This window comes from Bidens hawaiensis, unplaced genomic scaffold (assembly GCF_021521415.1).
Source record: "Bidens hawaiensis isolate Kalapana, Puna unplaced genomic scaffold, B.hawaiensis_p1.1 tig00043092_1, whole genome shotgun sequence".
Classification (NCBI taxonomy): domain Eukaryota; kingdom Viridiplantae; phylum Streptophyta; class Magnoliopsida; order Asterales; family Asteraceae; genus Bidens; species Bidens hawaiensis.
In genome coordinates, this window is record NW_027497659.1 from 149,625 (window position 1) to 166,976 (window position 17,352).

General features: G+C 33.9%; 1 pseudogene across 1 annotated transcript; it reads left to right on the forward strand.

Annotated features, from left to right (window-relative positions):
- The first annotated feature begins 5,803 nt into the window (after positions 1-5,803).
- LOC143594110 (peroxisome biogenesis protein 5-like) lies at positions 5,804-11,298 on the forward strand (annotated as a pseudogene). Its single transcript, XR_013146264.1, has 10 exons — positions 5,804-6,027; positions 8,693-8,821; positions 9,327-9,456; positions 9,533-9,726; positions 9,815-10,063; positions 10,167-10,289; positions 10,375-10,533; positions 10,609-10,799; positions 10,882-11,128; positions 11,206-11,298. The product of XR_013146264.1 is annotated as a peroxisome biogenesis protein 5-like (transcript).
- The last annotated feature ends 6,054 nt before the right edge of the window (positions 11,299-17,352 follow it).

Consider the following 17,352-nt stretch of genomic DNA (forward strand, 5'->3'; position numbering starts at 1 on the left):
TGGGAGTTTTGAGAAAATCAAGACCACTCAATATGCTCTAATAATGAAATTACAAAATTGTCCTCTAATTGATAAGTTTATTTCATAGACAATTGATGGAGAGCTTTAAGCTCAAAAGTAGAAAACGCACAATCCTAGTAAAGGTTGTACACAATGAAAAGATATATTGGTCCTTATCAACATTACTAGTAATGCAATTAAAGAGCAAGTATCTTTCAAATATAGGGATGAGATCGGTATCGTACCGGTACTGAAAATCCTGATCCTGAAAATCTTAAATTCTTGGTACCAGTACCGAAATTTTTGGTTCGATACCAGTATTTAAGGTAAAAATCGAGAAATACAGGTACCGTACCGTATCGGTACTGAAACTCAAAACTTTGATACCAACGATATCAGTATCGATTTGCTCATCCCTATTCACATTATAATACACTATTTAGTCTCCACATAAGTAACAAAAACTTTTGTGATAAACAGTCTAGGTTTTGTTGCATATTAGGTCATATAACTCTACACAAATGGGCCAACAATCAAATATGTTCCTTCAAATGCAAGTCTAATCCTATTGTTCATGTGAAAATCTCTTCTAAAACCCCTAAAAATAATATGCAATAAACCAAATATATTCAAATGAAATAACAATTTAAATATTTGAGAAAACAACTCAATTGAGGTCTAGGTTTGAATCTTAGATCATTAGTATTATTTTATTTTATTTTTTGTTATTTTTTCCTCAAGGTCTCATTTCATGTCATACCATTTTTTTCTGAATTGTTTATGTTAACAACTTCACAAATAGATTAAAAATCCTACCTTAAGTAAGCTTCTTTTATCAATGTTTTAGAACAAGCCAAATCTGAGCGAAATTTACTATAACTTATAGTCCAATGATGGTTTAGATCCTAGATGAAGCCTATTCTGATAGTTGGATCAATAAAGGTCTAGACGATACATATTCAGTGTCATTACTAGGCTAGACAATAGTTCATAAAACAGAGACTACGTGTCTAATGAAGCTGACCTAAATGGGTTACACAACGAGCAACATAAATTATCGGCATGTTTAAAGAGTTTATGATGACGTGGAGTTAACAGTTTTTTAAACTAGGATTGTTATTGGTAACAAAACTAAAAGCTAGGATTATCATTAGTTAGATTATTAGTGGGGATTAATATTGGTTAATACCCTATAGTTTGGATTATTTAAATTTAACTTTCATCCTTACATGTGGCCTAGTGGTAGGAGGCTTGGGTTGTGACAATCCTCGACTTCGGGTCAAATTGTATTTATTTTGTATTTGTTTTTATGTTGTAAACCGACCCGATTTATATCCCGAACATTTCAAATATATAAAATATTGGATTTTATGTTACTAAAACATTCCCGCTTGTCTAATTTGAAAAACCCCTTTTACGGATTCGAAAACGGACTTAAAACGCTCAAGATACATCAAAAACGAACTTCCGGACGCGAACCGACGTGCTGACCAGAAGCAGACCAGCAGCCCATTTTTTTTTTTTATTATTTTTTTTGTTGTTTTGTGACTTGTCTTGACCCCTCTTGCATGCAAACCTTGATATCACACCCCATGCTTGACCCTTTCAACCCACTCTATATATACACCCTTATCCCCTTCATTAATCCTTGCTTATTCATCTATTTCTCTTCCAATTCTCAAGCATTCAAAGGTGTTCTTCATATTTTTTTTGGCAGTTTGACTTTCCAAAGTCAAACTGACCATAGTCTTACATTATAATCAACTTGTTAACACTTATTTATACTTGAAGATTGTTATACAACATATATATAATATCACCCTTTGTACCTTCGGTGGGCATTTCTCCGGTCTCGGTCGGTTAAGTGTCCGGCCCATAAGACAGAGCTACATGGAGGACTCGTAGTAGTCCTTGATTATATATATTTTCCGCATCTAACTATCAAACTAGTTATACTTGTTTAACTTCTGCTCATCTTAGTTTTATTTTACATTTTGAGTTCCATGGTTATGGGTTTGTAGAGACTAGCCTCGGTTATTCCGTAAATAGCTCCAAACCGGAAGCCGAACTCTTGTTTACTAGTTTGTTTAAATAGTTGTATAAACATTTTTTATGTAAGATTTGAGTTTCTAAAATCATTTTAATTAGTTCCATGGTTATGGGTTTGTAGATCTAACCTCAGTCTTATCCCGAAACAAAATCCGAACCGAAAACCAAACTTTCGTTTAAAGACTTTGTTGTTGACTTTTTGTATGTAAAACTTTGGTATTATTATTTATAAATTATTTAACAAGTTCTATGATGTTTGGACATGTGGTAACCATTCTTGGCCTTATTCCAAGATAAAAAAACCGAACCAAACCGAACTAAACCAAGTTTACTCGCTTAAGACACACAAGTGTGTTTTTAACCATTAAAGCTTATATATTTCTTTAAAAATACTTTATAAACTGATTTTAATTATTTTCACAAAGTACTCGGAATGTTGAATCCAACTTGATCCTATAACAAAGTTTGGACCGACTAAACCGAACACTCGATTAACGGACGTTGTTAGTTCTAAAACAACAGAACTACATACTTGGTTAAGTCTCTTTAAGATTTATTGAGTTATCTCGTACATTTATTATTTTGGGAAAGTTGACTTTGGGTTTGGTCAAGTCACCAAGACCCGAACCGACCACCCGAACACTCGTTAAAACCCGTTTTAGTATCTATATTATAAAGGGACTTGTTTTCTTGCATTTTTACCCACCTTATTACTTAACATAGGTTGAGTAAAATTAAGGGCTAGATACTTTAACCCGTTTTCGAGCAAACTTACATTTTTAAAGGACTATTATTATAATTTCTTAAATATTTACATTTTAAACCTTAAACTTTAAATTGTTTATATTTCTTATCATTTATTTTCATTTAAAGACTTCCAAGACAACTTTTCTAATACAAGACTTCTTCTCCTTTAGGCTTCGTTCGTTAAACTCATCGTTCCGGTTAATCTCCAAATCATCAAATCTTTCAAGTTTATTACTTGAATGTGAGTACTTTCATCCCCCGTTTTCACTCTTTTATATTTTGGGGGTGACATTGCAAACTTATTCAAATCCAAATGATTTATACTTGAGTCTTAAACCACAAACTTTATTGTATACTTCACTTAAATAAATGCTCGATTTGGTGATTATATGCTTATATGCTTAAGTGCTAATGTGTTTACCGCTTTTGGATGGTTGATTCATAAATCTGAGTATATCTGGCATCCCCTTATAGAAAGGTGTCGTTAATGTATTCTTATTAACGATTTCATACAAAATTCGAGTATATTTGGCATCCCTTATAGAAAGGTGTCGTTAATGTATTCTTATTAACGATTTCATTTATCTAAATTGTTGCTATTATTTATTGTTTTGTATACAAGTTGTGGAATTTCATATTATATATCTATTTTTCATATTATATATCTATTGTTCAAAAACTATGAAATTGCTCACCAACCTTTGTGTTGACAAATCTATTTATGCAATGTTACAGGTTTGACTTTAGGTTGACTCGAGGACTTGAAGAAAAAAAAACGTTATTGAGACTATTAGGATATTAGCAAAACGAACAATATATTATTTACTATGATTTGAATTCGGTTATTGTATGAACAAGTTATGTGACTCTTTGTGTTTTTATGATTTAAATGAGTTGATTAAATATTGTCACTTAATAGTGTCGTGTGCGATGAACAATCGGTTGCGCCCCGACGTGTCCCTCATGGTCGGGGTGTGACATGGGTTCTCCCGTGGAGGCTCAAATTCGAATCCCACTTGTGTCACTTTTGGGTGGATATTGACAATGAAGGATTTGAGCTAGGCCTTATGCAAAGGTTGTCAGTTCGAACCCTGAACCCACCCGTGTGTTACGCAAGAGAGTTCAACTTTTGTGGTGGCATAACAACTGTCAAGTGGCGGTCGGCTGTATGGTTTCCCGGGGGAACACCCAAGCCAAACTCTGAAGCCAGCGTGGGTCCGGTTAAGACAACATAGTCTGGCCATAGTGGGGCATCGGGGCTCTCCAAATTTGAAGAGTTCGATAATCTAAATACAAGAAAGTCGTCGTTCTAAAATAAAATTAAATCTAACTTTCGTATACGCATTCGAAACAGTTTCAATTAAAAACAAACAAATCGATTTAAATCGTTTAAAAAAAAACTCTCATAATAAATTTGTCAGAGAAAGTAGTATGCGATTTAGAATAGTTCATGAGTCGAGCCAGGGTAGGTTCGAGCTCAAGCTCGAAATTAAACGAGGCGGCTCGTCTAGGCTCTAGCTTGATTTTGAAATTAATAGAGCCTAAGATCGAGCCAACGAACTCAGTCATGACCTGACCCGAGCTTGGGATGAGTTTGGCTGATTACAAAAACGAGCCAACTCAACTCAGGTTGTTTCGAATCAAGTTGCTTTTGCTAGTTTAATTCAAACTTTTATCGAACAAGTCATAAGTTTGAGCTTCGAGCAGCGAGCATTTTAAACATCCATGATTATAGGGTTGTTCAAGAGTCGAGCATGAGTTGAGCCTGGGTGGTTTCGAGCTCGGGCTCGAAATGAAACAAGGCAACTTAGTTAGGCTCTAGCTCGATTTGAAGTTAAACGAGCTTAAGATCGAGCCAACGAGCCGAGCCATGACTCGAGCTGAGCCTGAGTCGATTTTGGCTCGGTTACAAAATTGATTAAAATCAGTCCAGGATGTTTCAAATCAACTTTTTGTATTATTCGAGCTTTTATCAAATGAGTCACTAGCCCAAGCTTCAAGCCTCGAACTTTTTTCATATCATCATCATCATCATCGTACTCAGTATATCCCACCAATAGCAAAGCTATAGTAGGGTCTGAGGAGGGTAAGATGTAGACAGCCTTACCTCTACCCCATAGGGATACAGAGGCTGCTTCCGGTGAGACCCTCGGCTCGATAGTAGTTTTGCATCAAGCCTTGGACATAAGACACATAACACTCAACCATCGGGACACCGACCGATTGGTGCGTGTACCCTTGTCTTTCGGCTATCAACGCCACCACTTGATGCCTGATTAACCTTCCGCCACTTTTAACGTTATTTTCACGATATTGGTAAAATAACGTCAAAATTAGTGCAATTTCGCTTTTGCCCACCCGAGGGTTCACACATATATACATTATATGCGTGCACCGCAAGAAGGGCGTAAGCCTCGAACTTTTTTAATAGCGTGAATGTGAATAGGGGTGCAAACGAGCTGAGCCGACTCGTTTAACTTACCCAGAGCTCGTGCTCGGCTCCTTTCGAGCTCTATTTTCAAAGCTTGAGCTCATGAGCAGATTCTCAAGCTCGAGCTCGGCTCGTTTATTATTTATCAATTATTTTTTATATAATTATAATTATTTTTATATATTTTTTCCTATTATAATTTTATGTATAAAAATATGTATTATTTAGTTATTTTTATTTATTTTTTCATAACACACACACACACATATATATTAATTATTATTTAATATATATTTTAAAAAATTATATAAATTACAGGCTCGTTTAGGCTCGATAAGTGAAGCTCGAGCTCAATTAAGCTTAGCTCAATCAAGCTTTTTAACGAATCAATCTTAAAGAGTTCGCTAACAACTCGACTCGTTTACCCCCTAAACCTAAATAAAGAGTTTTTACCCATTTTAATTACCCAGTCAAATAACAACCGCATACGAGTTAAGTATATAACAGGTTCTTATATTTTTATTTTATTTATTATTTATGCACAAAGAAATATAGACCAAAAATATATAATCCATTATCTATCTGCTTCTTCTACTTCCATTATTATTATTAGGTGTTAACAGATTACCGATTGCTATCCAAACCCTAACCCAATCGAACCATAACTCACAGTCAATTGACCAATGGCGATGCGTGATTTAGTGACCGGCGGTGCGGCGTGTGCCGTGCCTGGCTCGTCATCTTCGTCAAATCCTCTCGGTGCTCTTGCGAACGCCTTAACTGGCTCTTCATCTCAAAAGGTACGGCTTATTTGCCGCCAGTTTTGACCTAATTGTACTTAATTTTGTTGATTCCAATCGTGTAAGTTAGTTATTTACTTGTTGTAGTTAGGTAGCTGTTATTATTATTATTATTGAGTTTGTTTATGATGTTTAATTTGATTTTACATGAGCTTGAAGATCATTTCTAAGGCAGAATTGACTTGTATTTATTATGTTCTGTACTCATCAAAAGCTTATCGTTAGGCTGCTCTATTGTTATTGTTGTTGTTGTTATTATTATTATTATTATTATTATTCATTTCTCCGTTTGTAATTTATTGTGTTATATTGTCAGATCTCATCACATATAGTTTTTAGATAGTACTGTAGTTGACTATAACTAACTGTGCACTTAATTCGATTAAGCTCGGGCTTGGCGTGTTTATTATTTATTAATTAACTAGTGTTTTACCACCGGTGCCGGTTAACTTATTATTATTATTATTGTTGTTGTTGTTGGAATTGAGTTATGTTTATGATGCTTAATTTGATTGTAATAAGCTTGAAGATCATTTCTAAAGCAGAATTGACTTGTATTTATTATGTTCTGTACTCATCCAAAAGCTTATCGTTAGGCTGTTCTATTATTATTATTGTTGTTGTTGTTGTTGTTATCAGAATTAAATTATGTTTATGATGTTCAATTTGACTGTACATGAGCTTGGCGAATTTTGACCTAATTGTGCTTAATTTGTTGATTTCAATCTTGAAGTTAGAAATCTTAGGTAGATAGTTATTCGAAATGTTGTAATTTATTAGGTTATTATTATTATTGTTATTGAATTATGTTTATGATGTTTACTTTGATTGTAATTTCTAAAGCAGAATTGAATTGTGCTGTACATAATTTGAGGTTCTATTGCTGTAAATTTTGAGCTAATTGTACTTAATTATGTTGATTTGAATCGTGAAGTTAGAAATTGTAGGTAGATAGTTATTTAGTTATTCGAACTGTTGTAATTTATTAGGTTATTATTATTATTATTATTATTATTATCGGAATTGAATTATATTAGACTGTACATGAGCTTGAGGATCATTTCTAAAGCAGAATTGAACTGTATATATTGAGTTCTGTACTTAATTTGTTGATTTGAATTGTGAAGTTAGAAATCGTAGGTAGATAGTTATTTACTTCTTCGAACTGTTGTTGGTGGTGGTGTTGTTATTATTATTATTATTATTGGAATTGACTTATGTTTATGATGCTTAATTTGATTGCACATGAGCTTCAGGATCATTTCTAAAGCAGAATTAAATTGTATTTGTTGAGTTCTGTACTCATCCAAAGCCTTATTGTTAGGTTATTCTATTTTTTGATTTTTTGTGTTCATACTTGACATAGGAAATTGATCGTTGAATTATAAACTTTCAAAACTCTACTAAGATCTGTGAGACTATTGAACTGGTGTAAAATAATAATAATAATATGTGCTCTCAGTGCTCTCTCTAACGCTCCAATCGATTCTTCATTTCAAGAGGTAGTTTTGACGTAATTGTACATAATTTGTTGATTTCAATCGTAAAGTTAGAAATCATAGGCAAATTATCATATATCCCTGTTGAAACTTGGTGCCCAGTTTGATTGAATACAAGCTTGAGGATCATTGCTGAAACAGAATTGAATTGCATTTATTGATTACTTACAGTTCTATTATTAGGTTTTCTGAGTTCCTTGATGATTAAGAAGCCATGGAGATGCTTGAATTAGGATGTTGTTTGTGTAATAATTAACTCTCAAAACTTTATCAAGTTCTGTTGAGACAATTGATTACATACTTAATATGCTGGTTCCAACCGTGAAGTTAGAAATCATAGGCAAATTATCGTATAGTTATTGAAGATTTATATCTGGATTTCATGTTCATTTCTTCAGAAAAAAATTCAATTGGAAAACTTATATAAGCTTTAGGATCATTGTTACTGCAGAATTGAATTGTATTTATTGATTATGGTACTCATCCAAAATTTCATTTATTAATTATTAGGTTGTTTTATTAATATCTTTTTTTTGTTGCTGAATGATTAAATAGTTATGGAGATGCTTGAAATAGGAAATTGTTTGTCTAGTCATAAACTCTCGAACACTTTAATAAGATTTGTGTGAGACTGCTGAACTTAATTCTTACTTACAAAAGGTACTCTTGCCGCCAAACTGGTACCTAATTTGTTGATTCCAATCGTGAAGTTTGAAGTAATAGCCAAATTATTATATATCTGGAGTTCATTTGCTCCAGAAAGCTATGAATGATGTCTAGTTTGATTGCATATAAGCTTGAGGATCATTGCTAAATTTGATTTGTATTTATTGATTTGTGTAGTCATCCAAAACCTTATGATTAGGTTATTCTATTATTATGTTTTCTGTGTTCCTGGATGATTAAGAAGTTATGAAGATGCTTAAATACGAAACTGTTTGTGTAATTATACACTCTCAAAACTTATTCAGATCTGTGAGACTATTGAACTGGTGTATAATAATAATATGTTGAAATCTTTGGCATCCATCAAACATTATCAAGTTTTGGCAAATTTGGTAGTCTTGATATCTTATTCTTACTTCTGATCACGCTTCATATAATGAAGGATGTGGCTATATGCACAATTTGACCAGTTAAGATAACATACATTTTATTGTAAGCAGGAAAGGCTGCAGGAGATTCCTACATCAGCACTTAATTCTTCTGGCAACAATTTGTACCCGGGAGTCGTAGATCCATTGACAGCACTTCCTGGTTCCGAGTTGGAACATCCTCTGCATCAACAGAATAAGGTTTTTATTTTACTTCATTCAGTGGTTCATGAATGTTTATAAACAAAAACAACCATAGCCAGTAAAATCCCACCCATAGCAAAGCTGTTGGTAGGGTCTGGGAAGGGTGGGATGTAGGCAAACCATACCTCTATCCCAAGGGATAGAGAGGTCGCTTCTAGTGAGACTCTTGGCTCTAGCTAAGACCTGCATACCAAGCAAAGTATTAAATATATAGTGCTAGTGTGCTAGTATTGCCATCCAAACTGCAGAATTAGGAGGCTACCACCAATAGAAGATGTCAGTAAAGGTAATCATAGATGTAACATCATAGAACAACATACATACACCATTAGTAAACGGCAAAAGCAATTGCAGTCCACCTAAGGTGTACACTCCCCTAAGGGTCCTTAATCCTAATCCTACATCTCCATGAACTCCCATTCTGGACCATGTCCCCATAGAGATGTAACTCTGTCAAATCCTGTACCATGTCCTATATATTTATGTATTTTCTGCATTTCAGGGATCAGAGTTCATTAATGGTTTCCATGCTGCAAATGACAACAGACTTGCTGAAGTTTGGGATGGAATCCAAAACCCTCAGATTCCTCATTTCCAACCTGGGCAACCGCAGCTTCAACCGGAGTTAAATGGTAAAGTTAGCAACTTATCATATATGATTGCTTTGGATGTATTGGCCATTTTGTTTTACAATCTGTTGTGATACAGGTCCACCTCAAAGAGTATTATCAAGTTTTCTACATTCATTTGTTAATAGCAGTCATGGTGGAGTTCCTTTCGGTCCCACTCAACTTCCTGTATTAGGGTTGTCTGAAGGGGACAAACGTTGCATACGCGATCGTAGTAGCATCATGGCTAGACATATATTTGCTGACCGAAGTGAGGATTTCATAAATGGCCAGGTTTCTTTCTCACAAATCAAAGTTATATTCTTTTCTTTCTTGTTGTCTTTCCAACTGACTTTATGTATATATGCATATACTTATTCAGGTGAATGCTCTGTTATCTTCTTTAGAGATTGATAGTCAGGGTATGGCTAGGGGCCCGATGCCTGGAAGATACCCCGAGCTCGAACAATATTGGGGTGAGTCACAAGCCATACCACCTAGACCACTCGGTGCAGACGGTTGGGCTGACGAATTCGCCCAACACAGAGTCAGTCAGGGTGACCCTAATGCGTGGGCCCTATCATTTGAACGCCAACATGGCGCTGGTGGCTGGGCTTCTGAGTTTGAACACGTAAGGACTTATTGTATATTATAGCCCTTTATATTGATCTGTTATTATTATTATTATTATTGTTATTTTATTCTGTTTTAATATGTGGTGTAATTGATTTCAGGAGCAAAGGCAGATGACATCTGTTGACCGAATGGCTGGTCAAAATATTCCATCTTTGGCTGCTATGGAACAGACTCGTATGCTAGCACACACGTTAGCCCAGAACAGCAATCCTAAATTTCAGGTTATATTTATAAATTCATTACATTTTTAATATTCAAGTATCGGTGTGAACTTATTTGATGATGACATAACTTTGCTACATGCAGAACTCAAAGTTCCTTCAGTTTGTTTCAAAGATGAGCCGTGGGGAGTTGACTATTGAAGATAACCAAGTCAAACCTGCAAGTGGTGACTGGGCAAATGAATTTCAACAACAGTATAATGCAGGCCCCTCCTCTTAGGCCGATCAGTTTGCGCATGAACAAGTAAGTAGAACTTTCTGGGCCCACCCATGTATGGTCAATATTATATTACTGAATAATGAATAATTGTATTTTTAGGTTTCTAGGGGCCCTGAGAGTTGGGCTGATGATTTTGCAAACGAACATGTTCATCACGGTCCAGTAGATGAACAGTGGGTCAATGGGTTCTCCAAGCTGCAAGTCAATGATTGGGTAGATGAATTTGGGCGCCAGGTCGGCGAAGGGATTCTAGATGATTCTGCTGATAACTGGGCGAATGCATATGATGAGTAAGTCTTATCTTGGTCAAAGTGAAGTCAAAGAAGACAGTAAATTTGCTCGTAAATTGATAGTAACGAGTAATTTTTGTAGGTACTTAAACGAACAAACTGTTTTGAAGCAAAAAGGCGACAGTTCAAGGGGAGTTTATGTGTTCTCTGATTTGAACCCTTATGTGGGCCATCCTGAACCTTTGAAAGAAGGTCAAGAACTGTTCAGAAAAGGTCTTTTAAGTGAAGCGGTTCTTGCTTTAGAAGCGGAAGTTTTAAAGAACCCTGATAATGCTGAAGGTTGGAGGTTACTTGGTGTTGCACATGCCGAAAATGATGACGACCAGCAGGTTTCCATTATTATAATATATTTATTATTAATTGTTCAACTTTATATTTATCATTTGTTATTCAACTGTTATAACAGGCAATTGCATCAATGATGCGTGCACATGAAGCTGACCCGAGAAACTTGGAAGTACTTCTTGCACTTGGAGTGAGCCATACAAATGGTATATAATATGCATCTTAACTATTTATTTTTTGAAAAAATTGTACAAACCGTTCCTGTGGTTTGCCCTGACCGTATTGCAAGTTTGGTCCCAGGGTATGTATGAGGGTATGTATGAGGACTCGATCCATTTCCAATCGGTGATATTGACTGCATAGCACTGATTGGAAATGGATTTAATTTGTAAGATAATATAATGTCACAGGGTATGTATGAGGACTCAATTCGTTACTACGTTCGTGCATTAGCGATGAATCCAAAGGCAGATAACGCATGGCAATATTTAAGAATTTCCTTAAGGTGAATAATATTACTTGATATTTAATTTACTAATAAATATGGACTTCTTTGTTTTTATTAAAAAATTTTCGTTTTGCAGCTGTGCTTCAAGGAATGATATGATGGAAGCCTGTGATTCGCGAAATCTCGATGTTCTTCAGAAAGAATTCCCGTTATAAATCTTGTTTAAAAAGTGGATATCAAGTCTGGAGATCATTTTCGGATGTAACATTTGCAGGTGAGTAATATGTTGCTAGTATATCTATAGGTTGGTTCGTTTAAAGATATAATAAGTCTGTAATGATCCGAATTAGCGATATTTGAAGCCAATATACTTTTGGACCAAATTGTGATTAAAACGTCGTAATAAATACATCGAGAATCTTTTGGTTTTAGACAGTGTCACATTTTGTATTATAGACAACTGGTATAAAATAAACGAGTTTATTATTGGATGGTCCGTGTGGTTTGCTTATATTGCGTGCGTGGTTTACTTTTTACTAACCGGGTAAATACTGATAGTTACTAGCGTGGACGACCGTTAAGTTCTGATGTTAAGTGGATGTAGCTCTTGAAACTAAGCAGTTAATGCGGAAAGATATCGGTTGAGATATCGGTTATCACAGTGAGATATCGGTGGGATATTATTAATTTTAATATCATGTAAAATTCATATATATAGCAATTTAACACTAATATAGTCTCTACCATTAACAAATTAACCCTTTGCAAATTGCAAAACCCTAACAATCGTAGCAAGTAAGAATTGATTAAGGCTTAAAACACTAGCATTGAACACTAAAAGTTGATAATTAAGACTTAAAACACTGATATCGGGAATATCAGTGATATATCGGTCAAATATTTGTCCAATATCGGTCAAATATTGGTCAATATCCCTGATATTATCGGTACCGATATTCTGACCGATATTTTTGACTGATATATCGCTAAGGGACCGATAACCAATATATCACTGATATATCGGTGATATATTGGCGATATCGACTGCATAGCTTGAAAGTACGTTTCCTTTTCAAATTATTTTAGGTTTATGGCGAGCGTAAAAGTAGAATGCCCAGCCAACCCGATTATTTTTTACCTTCAACCATACATCGCCCTTGGTTATGTCCGTTTGAAGCCTAATGTCAAATGGTTTGTGCTTGGTCCTTTTGGCACATGGATGCTTACATGAACCTGATTATTTCGTTTGTAAGAGTGAATCCAATACATACATCTTTTTGTGATGGTATATGAGAGATCTGACTTGCCAAAAATCAAAATTCTTGATCAATGGAGGAATGATATTACTTGTTCAATAAGGTACCGAAGTAGATGTTCTCATTCCATACTAAATAATCGCAGAAAATCCTTTGATAACACGGATTCCTATTTCAATGATATTCCATGGTGAATACAATTAGCTGAATCGTATGAAATCATTCCATAGAAGTTCAATTAGCGATGTCAAGATATACTATCAAATGTCTCTGTATCAATAGTTTGTTATACGGATATACTCTTATAGTCCAATAAACATGTTAAAATGATATATTGTAATTGTGGTTATGAAGATTTCGTATCTGTTTGAAATAAATCATATTTTCATATGTATGAAGGCAATCTCCCATGAAAAAAGATTTATAGGAGCGTATTGTGATGTTAAACGTTATTAAAGAAACAATTAGAACCTATAATCTACCTCTTGGCGAGGTCTTCTTTCTTTGGACACCCATTTTAGTTACTAAAGTCTTTTTATATTTGAAAATAGGATTACTGAGAATTTCTAAAAAGATCAGGGAAAAAGAAGATCATTCGGGAAATGACGCTTGCTATCAACATTTACGACGTTAAACGGAAATTAGTGGGAAACAAGGCTCTAAAAGTTAATTATGAAGCTTATTTACAAATTAATTAAAATGTAAGTAACTATTTGTAATAATAAAAAAACTTCTTTTACTAATCAAACAATTTAAATTAATTAAACTAAAAATAATCAAGCAACTTCTTTAATAACAAAACAAACAAGCAACTATTTTGTACTAAACAAACAAACAAACAAAATTAATTAAACTACAAAAAAGTCAAGCAACTTTTTTTATAAACTAAACATATGCATTAATTAAACTTTATCTGACAAGATTCTACATAAACATTTGACTTTTTTTTTGGCTTGTTTTTTTTAACAGCACATAAACATCAACTTAAGCTAACCAAATAAAACGTACGACGATATTTTCCATGTATTAATTAAAAAAAATTGAATCTAATACAATAATTAGGCATTGTATCACATGCTCATCATTAAATCACCTGTGCTAAAAGGATCCAACAATATCATACACATTAGACATATTTGTACTTGAGCTAACAAATTATGAAATTAATACAAAACTATGTAACATGCTTTTTTACAATATATATCTTGAAGTTCAACATGTTTATGATAAAAGTATAATCATACTATAAATATATATTTGGTTATAAATTCTATGCAAAGGGAAAGCCATGAATTTATTAATTTATCAGAGGAAAGAAGGAAATGTATTTAAAGAAAGAGTAGCAAAAAATAATATTAAGGTTTTGAATATGACAAAAGTCATTCGTAGCAAATGTATGACAAATTAACTTTTATAGCAAATATGTAACAAAATAACTTCATAACAAATGTGCTGCAAACTAATATGTGATTAAAACTAATTATAATAATTTTAATTATGAAATTGGCATTGAAAATGTCAAATGGGTAGGAATCTGCGGCGCCAGAAATGCATAGGGAATGTTGCAGGAAATGATTTTTGACGAGCGAATTTGAGGTTATGTTTGCCACAAATATGCAGCGAATGCAGTTTCCTACGAATTGTGAAGAAACAGTGCATCACAAACTGCAGTAATTTCAAGTAATGCAATTACTTTGACAGGCAAAGTTGTCTACCAAAAATCATATGCAATTTGTTTAAATGGTAGCCATACCAACCTTAGAAGCCATTTACTTGTTAAAACCATATTATGATAGCATATTTGAACTTCTTGAAATTAAAATGAAAAAAAAAACACAAAAAATTAAATAAAGACAATAACTATAACTCCTCCATGCAATTACATGCATTGACTTTTGAAAGAAATGGTTAAATTAGAGAAAAGACATGACATATTTGGTTGGATATGGTTTCTAATTTGATCAATGAGTTGACTTGTTTTGAGTTTTCATGTCTTCTACCTGGTTGACTTCCTTCAATCTTGATATGTCACAATTAACCAAACTTAAGTTCATGATTACATTTCAATAATAACCTGATCTCATTTATTGTTTATGTTAAAATTTATGAATTAATTAAATCAAAAGAAATTGTACATCATTAACATGAAAATAATTAGTTTAAATGTATTTTTGTGTGTAAATCATTATAATGTTGAAATGCATGGCCAGCCATTAAGTATAAATTTTTTGACCGATCCGTTGGTAGGAAGAAGATCGATACTCAGACTAGGTGACATTTTGGTCTTTGAATGGATGAGAGGTAAACACGAAGCTGTTGCATTCCTGAAAAGAGTTTAATGGGTCGTACGATGTGGAAGAACCATAGCTTTGTTTTTAGTTGGATCAGTTTTGTCATTTAAAAGTGTTGCGGCCCAGCTTTTAATTTGCCCGATTACCTACCTCTCTATTTTAATTGGGTCCTTAATTAATATAAGAGCATGTACAACACTCTGTTTGTGGAAAGGACGAACGGAGAGGGAGGTGGTGGAGGCGATGTGGAGGACCAGCTAGGTTTGTGGGGAAGGACCTTGCAACGGACGTTATGTGGGCAAAAAAAAAGTGGGGCCATCATCTCTCTCTCTCACACACACACTCAGGTATATATACATATTACAAATACAAAACAAATACAAATATAATTTTTTAATGGGGTTTGTGAATGTTTGGTGTTATGAAAGAAAGTGTGTTTTTAAGAAAAATTTATAATCCGATGTGACGTCTTTTGAAGTTCTAGCATTGCTGATGCTCTAGCCATATGAACATGTTAACCTTTTATGTCTTGATATTATATTATGTATTATATGTATGGTGATGCTCTAAAAGTATTAGCGGTGAGATGTCGTTGCTATTTAGTCACTGTTATTGAGTTAATACGATGAAACCCTAGCCGCTAGATCCTACCTCGGTTCAACAGTCAAATCTGCCTGAAAGAGCATTGATGGCGACATTCAGGGTGTCGCCACTAATGACCCGTTTTTCTTGCACTCATTTGGCTCCCTCTTAATTAGTTGTACGTACATATCATATTTCTACAATCATTAAACAACAATCGCTACTAGGTAGCAACACATGTTATTATGGAGGCAATTTATTTCATTCATGCCTAATTACATTGATAAGGAAATAAACTGCAATTACTACTGGTAGGGCTGTTATTTTTACCCGAAATCCAAAACCTAACCCGAAAAAACCTTACCTGAACCCGAACTAACCCGACCCGAAAAATCCGAACCCGAAAAAAGACTAACCCGAACCCGAACCGAAGTAATTCGGATTGGTTATCGGGTTTGATTTATAAGTTTCGGGTCAACCCGGAAAACCCGAATAAACTTTTAGTTTTGAAATTAAATATAATTTTAGGTATAATAGACTTAGTCTTAGTCACTAAATTTATCAGAATATGAGCCTAATCGAATGTTGTCATTCCAACTATTATGGATCGATTGTTTATTGTTAATTTATGTTTTCCGTTTATTACTAATAGCAACCATAATCGAACACCAAATCACGTCTGATTGAAGACGATTATGGTTCGAGTTAGCTACTTAGTTTTACTCTTCTTTTGAATTGTTTTATGACTTTATCAAGTTATGTTGGTTTATTATTTGATTATTTGCGTTACGAGCAAAGAAGAATATGTTGTTTTAATTTTAGCATTGAAGTTTTTAAATTTTTTTTGTTTTTTGTTTCATTTTCTAGGATACTCGAAACCCGATTAACCCAACCCGAAAAAACCCGAACCCGAAAAACCCGTGAGAGATTTGGGTTGTGTTTCAGGTTAAGATTTAAAACTTTGAAACTCGAAGAACCCGACCCAAAAAACCCGAAACCCGAAAAACCAACCCGAAAAACACCCCTAACTACTGGACACCACATGAATTAAACTTATTTGCATAATACGCTGTTAATTAATTGTGAAGTTCTCCTTTCATCCATAACAACTTTCTGAATTGCGACTGTGATATTTAAGACGGGTAATATTGTTTATGTTCCATAACAAAATGACGTGATACTAATCAATCAAACAATTAGGCTTGTAAACAAATTGAACAAACACGAATATGGGCATGCTGTTCGTTCATTTAACTTTAAACGAGCACGAGCGCTTAATCGATCACATATTCCTTGTTCATGTTCGTTTATTTAAAAAATGAACGCGCTCGTGTTTGTTTGTGTTCGTTTGTTTAAAATATAAACGAATAGTTCACGAACATAAATGAACATAACTTAACAAAGATAAACAAACATAAATAAACATATACAAACAAATGTAAATAAACACAAACAAACTTAGACGAACATATATAAACACTTAAATAAACACAAATACAAATGAATAAATATAAAACTATTTAGTAGATGACTTTTCCAGATAATATTTATTTATTATTAATATGTAAACAAACATAAACAAACGTTCACAAACATCATGTTCGTTCATTTAATTAAACGAACTTCCTGCCGAACAGTTCAATTGATGAACGTTCGGTTCATTCATAGGCCTACTAACAACGATTAATCGA